Source organism: Drosophila nasuta, chromosome X (genome assembly GCF_023558535.2).
Source record: "Drosophila nasuta strain 15112-1781.00 chromosome X, ASM2355853v1, whole genome shotgun sequence".
Taxonomy (NCBI): Eukaryota; Metazoa; Arthropoda; class Insecta; order Diptera; family Drosophilidae; genus Drosophila; species Drosophila nasuta.
The window spans coordinates 23973170-23986352 of NC_083459.1; positions in this window are offsets into that span (position 1 = coordinate 23973170).

Consider the following 13183-nt stretch of genomic DNA (forward strand, 5'->3'; position numbering starts at 1 on the left):
CAACAACAGCAACATGTTCAAACATGATACATATTGTTGGATGGGAGAAAAAGTCGTGCTGTGTACGAATTGTTTGACGGGGGGGGAGAACGAACACACGAAAATTATACTACATAGAGCAAACGGAGCGAAGGGAGATGAGGGCATGTGTACAAAATGGGGTAGCTATGAGCCAAAAGGCAGACAGGTAAGGGTAAGGCCATAACTTGCGCACAATAAAGCAAAAATTAAAAAGCGGAAACCGAATTGTATTTTTTTCCGCATCGCTATAGAGAGCTTTCTTATCTTGGCATCTTCAACGTTAACCCAGAAATGACGAAATTCCATTTATTTGCAATCTCTTTGCCTTTTTATTCAATTTAAAGATTGCATTAAATGTTAAATTCAAAATTATATTTGAAGTGCAACTAATCATCAAATGAATATACCGAAAAGATACTAAAATATAGCAATAGCAATAGTTGGTATATCAACATCTATATTCTACGGGTTGCGGGTATAAAAATGTTGTCTTGAATCAAGATTATATAATGTTAAAATGAAACTGAGAAGGTACAATTTTAAGACGCGTTGGATCATCTCATTGCAATACCGAATTGTATTCGGGTCTATAATATAATAATAATAATACAAAAATCGAATACCAACATCAAAATTCAACAATAAATTGCTTATTCTTGAAGATTGTAATCTTGTTTCAAGAATGAAAAAAATCTCAAAACTGAAGAAGTCGAAATCTTTCAATAGAAACGCTTTATGTTGTTTTACAGCAAAGAGTTTTCTATGCGAAATTTACAAATTATTAAAAGAGAATTTATGAATACTGTGTTAGATATTTTTGATTGTATTTCTTCTTTCTTTTCTCTAATATCACTCTGATAGAGTGAAGCTGTAACTTTGCAAGCCCAGTAAACTCCGCCAATGGATTTCCTACTACGCCATAGCCTCCGACTCAATACAAAGACCTCCCCAAGCTGGGAGGTCAAACAAAAAAGAAGCAGAAAGATAGAAAAAAAAACAACCGGCAACGGTTACAAATTTAACAACGAACGGTATTTATTTACGGCATTTTTTCACGCTAGCGCGAATCTAAGCTCTGCCTGGGAGGGGGAGGGAGAGAGACGTAACACTGTTTACCTGTGGGCGTGACATGACTCCCCCTAAACCACACACCACACTCCCCCTTCCCCTTCACACTCACAATCTTCTGCAGGAAACTCGGTACAGAGAAATAGCTAAAAGAAGACAACAGCAAAAAAAAAGGCAGAGGACTATGCATTTTTTTCTTTCTTCTTCTTTTTCTGCTATTGTTACAGTTCTTGTTCCCGTTGTTGTTGTTGCCCAGCTTAATGGCCATTGTTGTTGTTGTTGCTGTTGCTGCTGCGGGTCGCAACAATGGTAGACAAAAGACGCCAACACTTTTGCATCACTTCGATTGTAATTTCATGCCCGAATTATCCTTGGGGAGACATTTACCCTAAACGAAGCACAGGCAAACACATACACACACACACACACACACCTACATAGCTGTACACACACCTACAGCTAAAGCTTGTGTATAAATTTCAATAGCAAACGGCGTAAAGGAAAAGTCAAAAGTGCGGGCCTTTAAAATTGCGGGTGCAGAGCGTGGGGGCGGGGACGGCATTAGAGAGGGGGCGGGGCAAGGCAACACACATAGAAGGGCGCACAACAATTGCAAAAAACAGAAACAGGCAGCACACACCTTTATTATTATTTTTACACTTAACTTCCGGTTTACGCCTATTATGCCCCGTTGGCAGCCTTGTATATTCGCTCCCCTCCCCCTCCCCACCTCCTACTCTTCCTCTCTCTCTGTTCCCCACTTTTTACACTTTTGCTTCAGCCAACACTCCCCCCCTTTGCTGTCTATCGCTTCGTCTCAACTCTGGCATCAAATTACAAAGTATAAAGCCGTTGTTTCCCTCTCTCTGTCTGTCTCCAACTTTGTGTCGCCCATTTCGCTTTCTCTCTTGCTGTCTCGCTTTCTCTCTCTTTTCACGTAGATGAAGTTATTGTGCCTGGCATGTTGCCGTCGCCGTCGTCGTCGTCGCCGCGTGTTTTCACGTGTTCGTTCCGCATAGTTCCGTTTGATATGCCACAAAAGGTGTCACAGTCAACGGCATTGTCCACATGGCTGCCACAACCTCAGAGTCTCTGTGTATGTGTGTGTGTGCGTTAGTGAAGCATGCTTCCTCTTTTCACGCCCAAAAAGTTTTTCGGCATCCTCTCAGCACGCATCGAACACAGCGGCTCAGGATGTGAATGCGGCTGCCACTTGACACTGAAATATCTGCCGTTCATCCGTTAACTTATTTGTCCTTATTTAAAGCTCTACCTCACACACACACACAAGCTATACACACATACACACACACACACACATGTCTGTTCTATATATATATCTGTAGAGTATATAACTCACAATCATTGCTTCAGTTGCAGCGATTTTGAAAACTTATCATCGATTGACTCCTTTGATGTCAACTAACTATATCTATAAGCTACACTTGGAGTAAGTAGCTTGTAAATATGAATGTAGTAGTATTTTAAAATACTAAAATTGATTTGAATACTAATTAGATTACTGCAGCTTAAATATAAATATAGTATTTTAAAATACCAAAATTGATTTGAATACTAATTAGATTACTGCAGCTAAATACATATAATGTGATAGCTTATAGTTGACTAGAATAGAAAAGCAAGCGTAATTTTCAAGACTTTTAGTACATACTATAATAACTACACTACTTAAGATTCCTGAAAAATTAACAGGGATCATATAAAAATTGTAGAAGTTATTTACGAAATACTTTTGTATGTGCAAAAACGCACACTTACTAAAGATCTTATTCGCCTTAGCTGACAATCTGGTATATTTTTTGCATCTCTCTTTAGAATGTAATACTTAATCGATATACCAATTATAGCTTTCGGTATATTTCTTCTGGTATATTTTTGGTATATTTGTCGAATATGCTTTTATTGAAAGAGGAAACACACTTTGGTCTATTTTAGTATTCTTGCAGTATACTTTTAGTATGTTTGTCGAATATAGTTTTATTTAAATTGGAAGCACACTTTGGTATATTTTAGTATTTTTGTAGTATATTTTTCATATTTGCCGAGTATGGCCTTATTGAAATAGAGAGTATACTTTTAGTATATTTGCTGAATATGATTTTATAGAAAATTCAGTACATTTCAGTAATTTTGCGGTATACTTTTAGAATATTTGTTTAAAATAGTTTTTATTTCCATTAATACTATTCTTTAAAAATTGTTTTTTAAATGATTGGATTTGTTTTTAGATTATATTTTTTATATACATATGTGATATATTTTTTTCTAATCTTTCCCTTTATATCATTATTTGTAATTTTTTTTGTTCTTGCTTCGGCAAAACATGTACTAAAATGGACAGTAATATTTTCTATTATTTTTCTTAATTATTTGTAATTTGACAACTAAATTTATTTACTTCAAGATTTAGTATTTTAAATAACGTCTAATTAGGATGTGAATTTGATTTGAATTTTGTAAAAATGAAATGCAGTAAACTGCTCTGGCTGTTAGACAAACGAAGACTGTTTGCTATGCAAAGAGAGTAGGAGAAGGGGGCACCCACACACACTCACAAACACACACACACACAGACAATTTGATAGCGACACAGAGTAAGCGCTTTGATTGATGCGTTGTAACTTCGCGTGAAATTGCACACCAAAAACGGAAAAGGGACATTTACAGTGGTTGGGGGAAACGGAAGTGGAAGTGGAAGGGGAAGCGGGAACGGGAACGGGAAATGAGGAAGTGGGGAAGTTGATGTGAATGTGAATGTGGCAGCTACTTGAATAACCAAAAACAAAGCCAAAAACAAAGCCGCTGCACAAGCGGCGGAAGGAAGCACTCATGGCGCACGCAAAACACACACACACACACACACACAGGCAAGTATCACACACACATGCGAATGTATCAGACACACACAAGTACCATACACACACACACTCTCTCACACGTAGGCAGTTTATTTGTGTGCTTGAGCGCCTCTCGACAGCTTTAAAATAGGAAATTAAAATTCCAATAATAGCATTACAAGAAAAAAGCTCTACAGCCGCAGGTGTCAATGTATGCGTGTGTCTGTGTGTGTGTGTGTTTGCTCTTCTCTGTCTGAGTGTGTGTGTGTGTGTGTGCAGCCACTAAGTATGCTTTAACTTTTGTCGGTTTTCGGTCTTCTTCTCAGTCTCTGTGTGTGCGATAAAAATAAATTAAGCCACAAATTGCAATTTAATTTAAGGTTTACTTTTGCCTCCTCTCTCTCTCTCTTCGGCTTTTTGGTCTAAGCCACGCCCCCATCCCTTGGTCATATTAAAATATCTTGCCACATATTTGGTTTGCCTTGGCCCTGATCCTGGTCCTTGTTCTCATCCTCGTCCTCGTCCTCGTCCTGTGTAGGTGTTCAGTTCGTCCTTCTCCACCACCTTCCACAAAACTTCTCGCTTCGCTGTTTGTTGCATGCTTTCCAAGCAAAACTTGCGGCTGTGTGTGTGTGTGTGTGTGTGTGTGTTTGTGTGCGTGTGCTCGAAATTTATAGCATTGCAATTGCAAATATAATTAAAATTTTCAGCTAGCTGCCTGAAAAGCGCGAGCTTTTATTTAATTTCACATTTTGCTTCTTGTTATATTTCCTTTCGCCATCCACCCTTCATTCCTTTTCTATATATACATACATATATTTATTTTTGTTTTAAACACACATATTTGACATTTATTATTTGGCTCGTAGAAAACCCCAATTGCACCTCTGACGTATACGTAATTTAATTGAAATTGTTACGACCTCAAAGTGCGAACTACGCTTCAAATGATGTAATTATATTTTTAGTATTATTGTGCAAAACGAAATTCGAGTGAAGAGAAAAATTAAAATAAACCAGAGAATTCATAAAGTTGAGTTAGTATTCGATATGAGGAATTCTATTAATAAATTTATGTTAATTCAAAATGAGTTTCATTAAGATTAAAATTTCAAATCTATATTTTCGGTATATTTTGTACTCATTGGTATGTTTTATGTGTAACATATATATATATATATATATGTAAATGCAGCTTTTAGTATATTGTCAGTATATTACGAGTATTTTTATTGAGATAAAAATTTCAAAACTATAATTTCAGTAATTGATCACGATGGTATATTTTGTGTGCAATAGTATATCAATATACTAAATATAGCTTTCGGGAAAATTTAGTATTAATTTTTTGGTATATTAATTTTTTATATTTTGTATATTTTGTGCTTGATAGTATACGAGGGTTGCTATTTATATTTCTGGCCTAATAATGAAAATGCGAATATTTATAAAAAAAATGGATTTATTGTTTGTCACAGTATTCTCCAGCAAGATTTATATACTTTTGAATCCCCTCAAATCAATTGTCGAAGCACTTTTTCCACTCTGATTGAGGCACCTCCAAAACATGGTTTTTGAACACTTTAACAGCATCTTCTGACATCGAAAATCAATGACCACGCCTTTTTTCGATGATGTGCGGGTATAAAAAGAAGTCAAGTCAGGGCTGTACGGCGGATGACCCATGAATTCCACGTTTTGACCGCAAAAAAAGGCGCGGGTTTGAGCTGGTGTGTGGGAGTTCGCGTTGTCATGGTGCGGAATGATCCATCTTTTCTTGTTCGTTTTCGAATTTCTACAAGGAGTTCAGGCTTACAAATTATGGTGTACCACTCAGAATTGACCGTCCTACATTGCTCAAGCGAAACAGTCGCCACATGACCAGTTTTACCGAAGAAACAGGCGACCATTTGCTGAATAGTGCTTCCTCCACGAACAAGGTTCGTTGGATTTGGCTCGTCTTCAAAGACCCACACGGTCGATTGCTGTTTTGTTTTGGGCTCATAACCATAGATCCATGATTCGTCACCTGTGACCATCTTATAAATGTCTTTTGAAGCACAGGGAATGTATTTTTCAAAATTTCTTTGAACCAATCCACACAAGCCTTTTTTGAGCAATCGTTAAATTGTGCGGGATCAATGAGAACAATCCTTTTTACGACCAGGTGTTTATGCAATATCGAATGTATTCTGGTGGAAGAAATGTCAAAGGATGCCTCTATCTCACGATATGTCACATGTCGATCTAGCATTATCAGTTCACGCACGGCATTAATGTTTTCTGGCCCAACGTCCGTTTTTGGACGACCTTCACAACCTTCGTCTTCTAGCGAGCATCGGCCACGATAGAATCCATTAAACCAGTATTTCACAGGGCTATAGGATGGCACTTCATCGCCTTATAAAGATTTAAGTTCATCGGTGCACTCTTGTCGTAATAATCCAAGTCGAAAGTTGTGAAAAATTATTGCTCGAAAGTGTTCACGAGTTAATTCGATTTTTCTGCCGAGGTAAGTTTTTGATTAATCGTTTATCGATATCAAACGTGGTCGCACATGAAAAAGTTGTATGGAGCTTTTATCGGTAAAAGTCCAAATTTTTTTTGGGAAATAGCCAATTGGTCCTAATATGGCTAAAAGTGACCTAGGCCAGAAACTTAAATAGCAACCCTCGTATGTTGTGTGAAATAACATATCAATATACCAAATGCATCAATCGGTATTTTTTTTAGTATTTTCTTTCATTCCGCATATTTTAGAAATAATACCCCATATAATCGAAACTATATTTTCACTATATATTTTGTGTATATCCGTATACCTAATATAGCTTTCGGTATATTTTAGTATTTTATTAGTATATTAATTTGGTATATTTTAGAAATAATACCACATCGTCGAGCATACTCAAGTTTCTCACTTTCTTTGAATAAAAATTTCAAATAGTCAAATTCAAGTGACATATTATTATTAATTAATAACTATTTATTGCATTCGTTGCATTAAAAAAACTCTAAATCAAGATTTAAAACTGCATTTGATTTGGCGCAAATATTTGTGCTTCAATTTGCATAATTTGTCAATAAGTTGCTAGAACAGTGCAATTTTATTGATTTATTTGCTATTTTCGTTGCTGTCGTTATACCCTGTAAATTGCAATTAGTTAAATAAACGCATTAAATGGCAATGTCAAGTCTCATAATTGGCTTTTAAACGATTTAAATGCGATTTATTTTCATTTGTCAACCATATATTTGTTATTATTACTGCTGTTGCATAACCCCCGATACCCTATAAATACAAATAACAAATAAAAGAAAAGAATGCTGGCATAATAAATTGTGCAAACAATTCTCAATAAATTAATGAGAAATACCCTATTAAAAATAAACATTGATTAAAGCTGATAAAACAATGGAGAAAGGGTATCGATTAGTCGAGCATTTAAGTTTAATATATATTAAGTAATTTTTGTAATTTCGCTGCTCGTTGCGCGTGTCTCGTTTATAATTGACAGTTGCAACAGTTGCAACATTTGATATTGTGGATTGTGTGGATATTGCTGGTGAAATTCTGTATATATATATGGTATTATGTTGGTATAAGGTAAAGATAATGTACACAACGTTTTAACGTTAAACAAACTTATTTCCGCTCTGCAATTCCTGTGGCACGTTTGTGTTGCTTGCCACGGCTACTCGCTGCTGCAGCTTGGCAATTTTATGCTTCAATTTCCGCTTCCTGTAAAGCGAGCATCACGCGTCGCGTCGCGTCGTCATTGCCAATTGAGTTGCGAGGGAGGCAAAGGAAGGAGGGAACGAGGCGTGTGGCAAGTACGCCGCTGACAATGCTCAATGTGTGCCATATAAAAGTGTATTTCTTTTCTGTTTTCGTTTCTCTCTTTTTTATTACCTCTAGCCTCGCTGGTGGTTGCTGCTTTGCTGCATTGACTACCTGTCTATATATATGTTCTATACATGGAGCATGGAGCATGGAGCTGACTAGAAGGTTCACTCAACCGCACCATAAAAACCCCAAACGACCCTCGCCCCGCAGTTGTTGTTTAGTTTTTACAACAGACATTGCCGTCGTCTTTAGTGACATTTGACATTTGATATGCCTTAATCAACTATAAAAGCATATCCTAGACACAAAGACAAGCCGGAGGTGGGCACGCAATTTGAGCAACCGCACCATAAAATGCTTGCTTGCAACATGCAGCGCCAGTCGAAGCAGCGGCAGCAACATGTGGCCATCAAATTGACGGCACAAAACCAAAATAAAAGAAAAGCAAAGAAACAAAAAAAAAAAAAAAACGAACTTGCTAAATAAATAATATACACTATTCGACTCATCCCTTCTGTTTCGGCTTCGGCTTCTGCCTCGCTGGCTTCCCATTTCGATTTCAGCTAACTCAATCAGTCGCTGCATGTGGAGCTATCAATTTCTGTTTCGTTTTTATACCCGGCTACCAAATGAAGTAGAAGGAGGCATCTCCGACCCGAGATATGGATACCTCGAAACTAAGAGAGAGAGCTAGAATTAATTAACTAACAAGTAATTAAAGTACTTGTTCCATCAATATACTAAGCAATCAAATTGGTATATTTTAGTATTTTCTTGGTATATTCTAAAAATAATAGTGAAAACGGTTAACGACTGTAGCTTGATATACACCAAATATATATTTGGTATATTTTAGTATTTTTTGAATATTAATTTGGTAGATTTTGCTTGTATTGAATACTGTCAACGGCATTAGTTTGATATATATACCAAATATACATTTTGGTATATTTTCAGTATTTTTTTCGGTATATGAAATTATTACTATATATCAACTATTTATCGAGCACACTCGTCTGTAGCTTTATAGGACCAAACATACATTTCAGTACATTTTTAGTATATTTCAGTAATTGGTATATTTTAGTTATATTCATTTGGTGTATATATTATACTGTTGAGCACACTCGTCAGTGACTAAATATAATCAAACATAATTTCAGTATATTTTTAGTATTTTTTCGGTATATGTATATATTATTTACGAAATATTTATTACATAGTCGAGCACACTCGTGTGTAACTTGATGTAACCAGACATACATTTCAGCATATTTTGAATATTTTTAGTGCATTTATTTGGTATATTTTACGCATATCATTGCTGACGAATATGTCAGAGTCGAGCACACTCATCTGTAACTTTCTCCTTTCTGTTTTTTTTTTTGGGGTTTCCAAACGAATTGTCGACCATCATCATTGGCAAACGCCAAGCGACATGTTTTCTATGTTGTTTTGCTGCCGCATTTTTGCAACTTTACAATCAACTTTACCATGAGCTATGCACAATTTTTATTTAGTTTCATTTCTGTGTTATATACACACACACACGCACACACAGAGCAATCTACACAACAACACATATTTGAATTTAGCGTTCGCCAATTTGATTGTGAATTCGCTCTTCGCTTTAGCAGCAATTCATGCACATATTGCAAATAATTGCCTTTTGGCCTGGAATTCGGCAATATGTGAAATACTCGTAGCAATTGCATCGAATTGTGATTTACTTGCTAATCGAATTCATAATAAAAGTAATATTTAGTAACACAGCTAGTTGCAGATGATGAATTATGTTAAAATGCGACAATGAATAAGTTCGAAAATTTTTAATTTTTAGTTCAAATTTTATAAGAATTCATATTTTTTGTTTACACAATAAATTTGCAAAGCGAAACAACTTCTACTTAGTTTTATAATCATACCGATTACCTTTTAATGACTATGACTGTATGTGTGTGTTATTTTTATAAGTAAATCTAGATATTTATCTACAATGTGGAACTATATTACGATTATTTTCATTGAGATTACAATTTCAAAATTATATTTTATGTATATTCAGTATATTTATATACCATCCAGTAGGTATATTTTGTGTGTAATAATAAATCGTTATATAAAATACAGCATTTGGTACTTTTAACTATTTTGTCGGTTTTATTGGATTGATTCATTGATTTTTTGTACTGTACAGCATTCGGTTTATTTAAGTATTTTATCGGTATATAAATTTGGTAAATTTTGGGAATAATACTGCACCGTACACAACACTCAACATTTCCACTTTCTTTGAATAATGATTGAAAACACACAAGCTCAAATGGCATTTTAATATTTATGAATATATATTTTCTGAACTCTGCATTAAATAAAGTCCTCGAGTACCTTCTGCATTACGATTTAAGACTGCAACAATAAAATTCTCAGTTATTCAAAAAAAAATTGGTTTCAGTTTTTAAAATAGTTTCAGCTAAGCAAAAAGCAGTCAAAAATGTTACCAATGTACTTATGAAAATGAACATTTTCAAAAAAGTAGATTAAGTTCTTTGCTTGATGGTAAATTGGTTATTGAATCGATACACACAAGCGACTTGTTCTGACTGCGTTTTTCCGGTTGCAACGTGGAATTGAGCTTCCGACGCAACTTGAAGCCATCACAAGCAGACAAAGAGAGAGGGAGAGAGATGGAGATACCTGTTTGATCTTTTCTATGGGCAAGTTGACAGCTTCCTTTGCTTTAGAAAACTTGACTTAACTTCAGTCCAACTCTTTGCGTTTGCTTTTGCACTGATCTAGTGCACATCTGCTTAACTGGTGACATGGACATGGCCAGTGACAAGAAAGTGAAAGAGAGAGATAGAAAGAAAGAGAGAGAGAGAGAGATGTCCTCTGCCTGCCGCAAAGTAAATCATTCGCTTCATTTGCATTTATCAACTCAACTCAGAGCTGTGTTCAATGCGTTCGGGGCTGGCTGGTGGTGACTTTTACAAACGATAATTAATGAAATCTGACAGTGTCTATAGACACACACTCACGCACTCACACACACTCACACACACGCACGTATATCGATGAGTGGCGACTGTGTGACGCTGAATGCTCTTAATGAGAAATCGTTTTAATTGAGTTTGCATGTTTATGGCTGCCTTTCACTCGCAGCGGCTGTTGCACTTTTTTCGCTCTGCTTCCCCACTTCTCACTCCTCACTCTTCCGCTTGCTCTTCTCTTTGCCTTTGACTTGCCCCCCCTCATGCCAACACTTCATATGCGCAATTACTTTGAAAGCAAAAGCGCCCCAAACTGCCTTCAACTTCAAGAGAGAGAGAGAGAGAGAGAGAGAGAGAGAGAGAGAGAGAGAGAGAGAGAGAGAGAGAGAAGGAGAGATGTAGGTGTGTGTGTGTGTGTGTGGCAACCACATATTGTCATGTACAATGGCATCATTTGTGGGCTGGGCTGCTGCCACAACCACTTTTGACAAGGACAACATCAAATGTAACCGCATGCTGCCGCCTGATGAGGGTCAATTGTCCATTAGTGTGCGTGCGTATGTCTGTGTGTGTGTCTCCCTCTCTCTCTCTCTCTCTCTTTTGGGGCTTCTTCTTGGAGCCGCATGTGGCGGTTGGCCGGCAACTTTTGGCATTACACCATCGAGAACCGAGAGAGGCCAGTGTCTGGCCATTAAGCCCCTGATACTTGGCATGTGGCATGTGGCACATCTAGACTGGCGTCGGGCCTGCCGCATGCGGCAACTCTGCGTCAGCTGCCGCATAATTATTTCTTGATTATGTAAATTTTCCCCCAGTTGCCACAGTCCAAAACTCTATTAATAGTTGACCCCAACTTCCCGCTCCCCTTAACTTCTCCACATCTTTCATCTTCTATCTTCTCTTTGGACTTCTCCCACTTGTCTCGCGTCCATCCCTATTTATTTATTATTATGCATAAGCTGATCAAGTCGCCGCATCCGCATTTGCAACCGCAGTTTGCATCCTTTGCTCCCCGTCAAATTTCATTTGAAGACCCTGTAGCAAAGTTTAAAGCGAGTCGCATAGACTTTTGAAGGGGCTGAACTTCCGAGTCTGTGAAATTTTGCTTTATTTACAACATTTATATGAGACAATATTCTCCATTTTTCATTCTTATGGTTACTATTTCTGTAGCTTCATTTCAAGACCCTGTAGCAAAGTTTTTAAGTGAGTCATATCAACATTGTAATTTTTAAAAATTATGAATTTCAGCTCTCCTTAAAATCTTATAGGATAATATTCTGAATTTTTTTTTCTTATGATTACTTTTCCTAGAGGTTCATTCCAAGACTTTGTCGCAAAATTTGAAGTCATTCCTTTCAACATTCGATAGCGTTCAACTTATGAGTTAGTGCTTATTCTTAAATCTTTTTAGTGGACAATATTTTGAATTCTTCTTACTTTTATTAACTCCCCGAAATTTCATTAAGCGACCTTGTAGCAAAGTTAGAAGTGAGTCATATCAACAGTTACAGTTCTGCTTGGAGCTACTTCTCAATAATTGACATTTATAGCATTACCTACATTTTTGTAAGCCACTGTAACTCACTTGGCAGCTACTATTTAAAATTGTAAAACATTCTTAGCTCATCTCTACAACTTAAACTTATATTTAAGTTCATTTTGAGGTACACACTCTGAAACAGACACTACTGTGGTATTCACATTTGATCACAGCTGGACACTAGCAACTTCTGGACACCTAACACCCTTTTATGGGCACTACTTTAAAATGTTAAAACATTTATGGGAGGTGTTGCATTAGAAGACGTCATTGTAGCTGGAGCTTAAGTGGTAACAATAGTTTAGACATCACTGTCAGTTCGCATCAACAAGGTTCAAGCTATATTTTCACATTGTCTTATAGTGTTTGTCAATTTAGCAGCTTTGCTGTGATGAATGTTGGTTCCGACGCCACTGTTGACACACCCTGCACACTCATTGGGATGTTATTGTTTTCACTCTACAGTGTAAACTCTTGCTGTAGAGCAACTTCCACAGCTCTTTAATGGTGTGACAAATATGAGACACTAGTGTGATTATGAAGCCATTGTACTGCAGACACCACTGTACTACAGAAACCACTGTACTATAGACATAACTTTATTAAAGACACCACTATACTGAAGACACCATTGTACTATAAATATTACTGTACTACAGACACCACTGTACTACAGCCATCACTGTTGAAGACATCACGTTATTGCAGACACCACTGTACTGCAGATATTACAGTGTTGGACATCGAGTAACTTTGCGTACCTCAGAGTGTCCACAGGTCGAGCAGTGGGCGAGACCGTTTGCCCCCTGGGGTAGGGGCGTGGCAGTCTGCAACTGCTGTCGACTCGTCTCCCGCC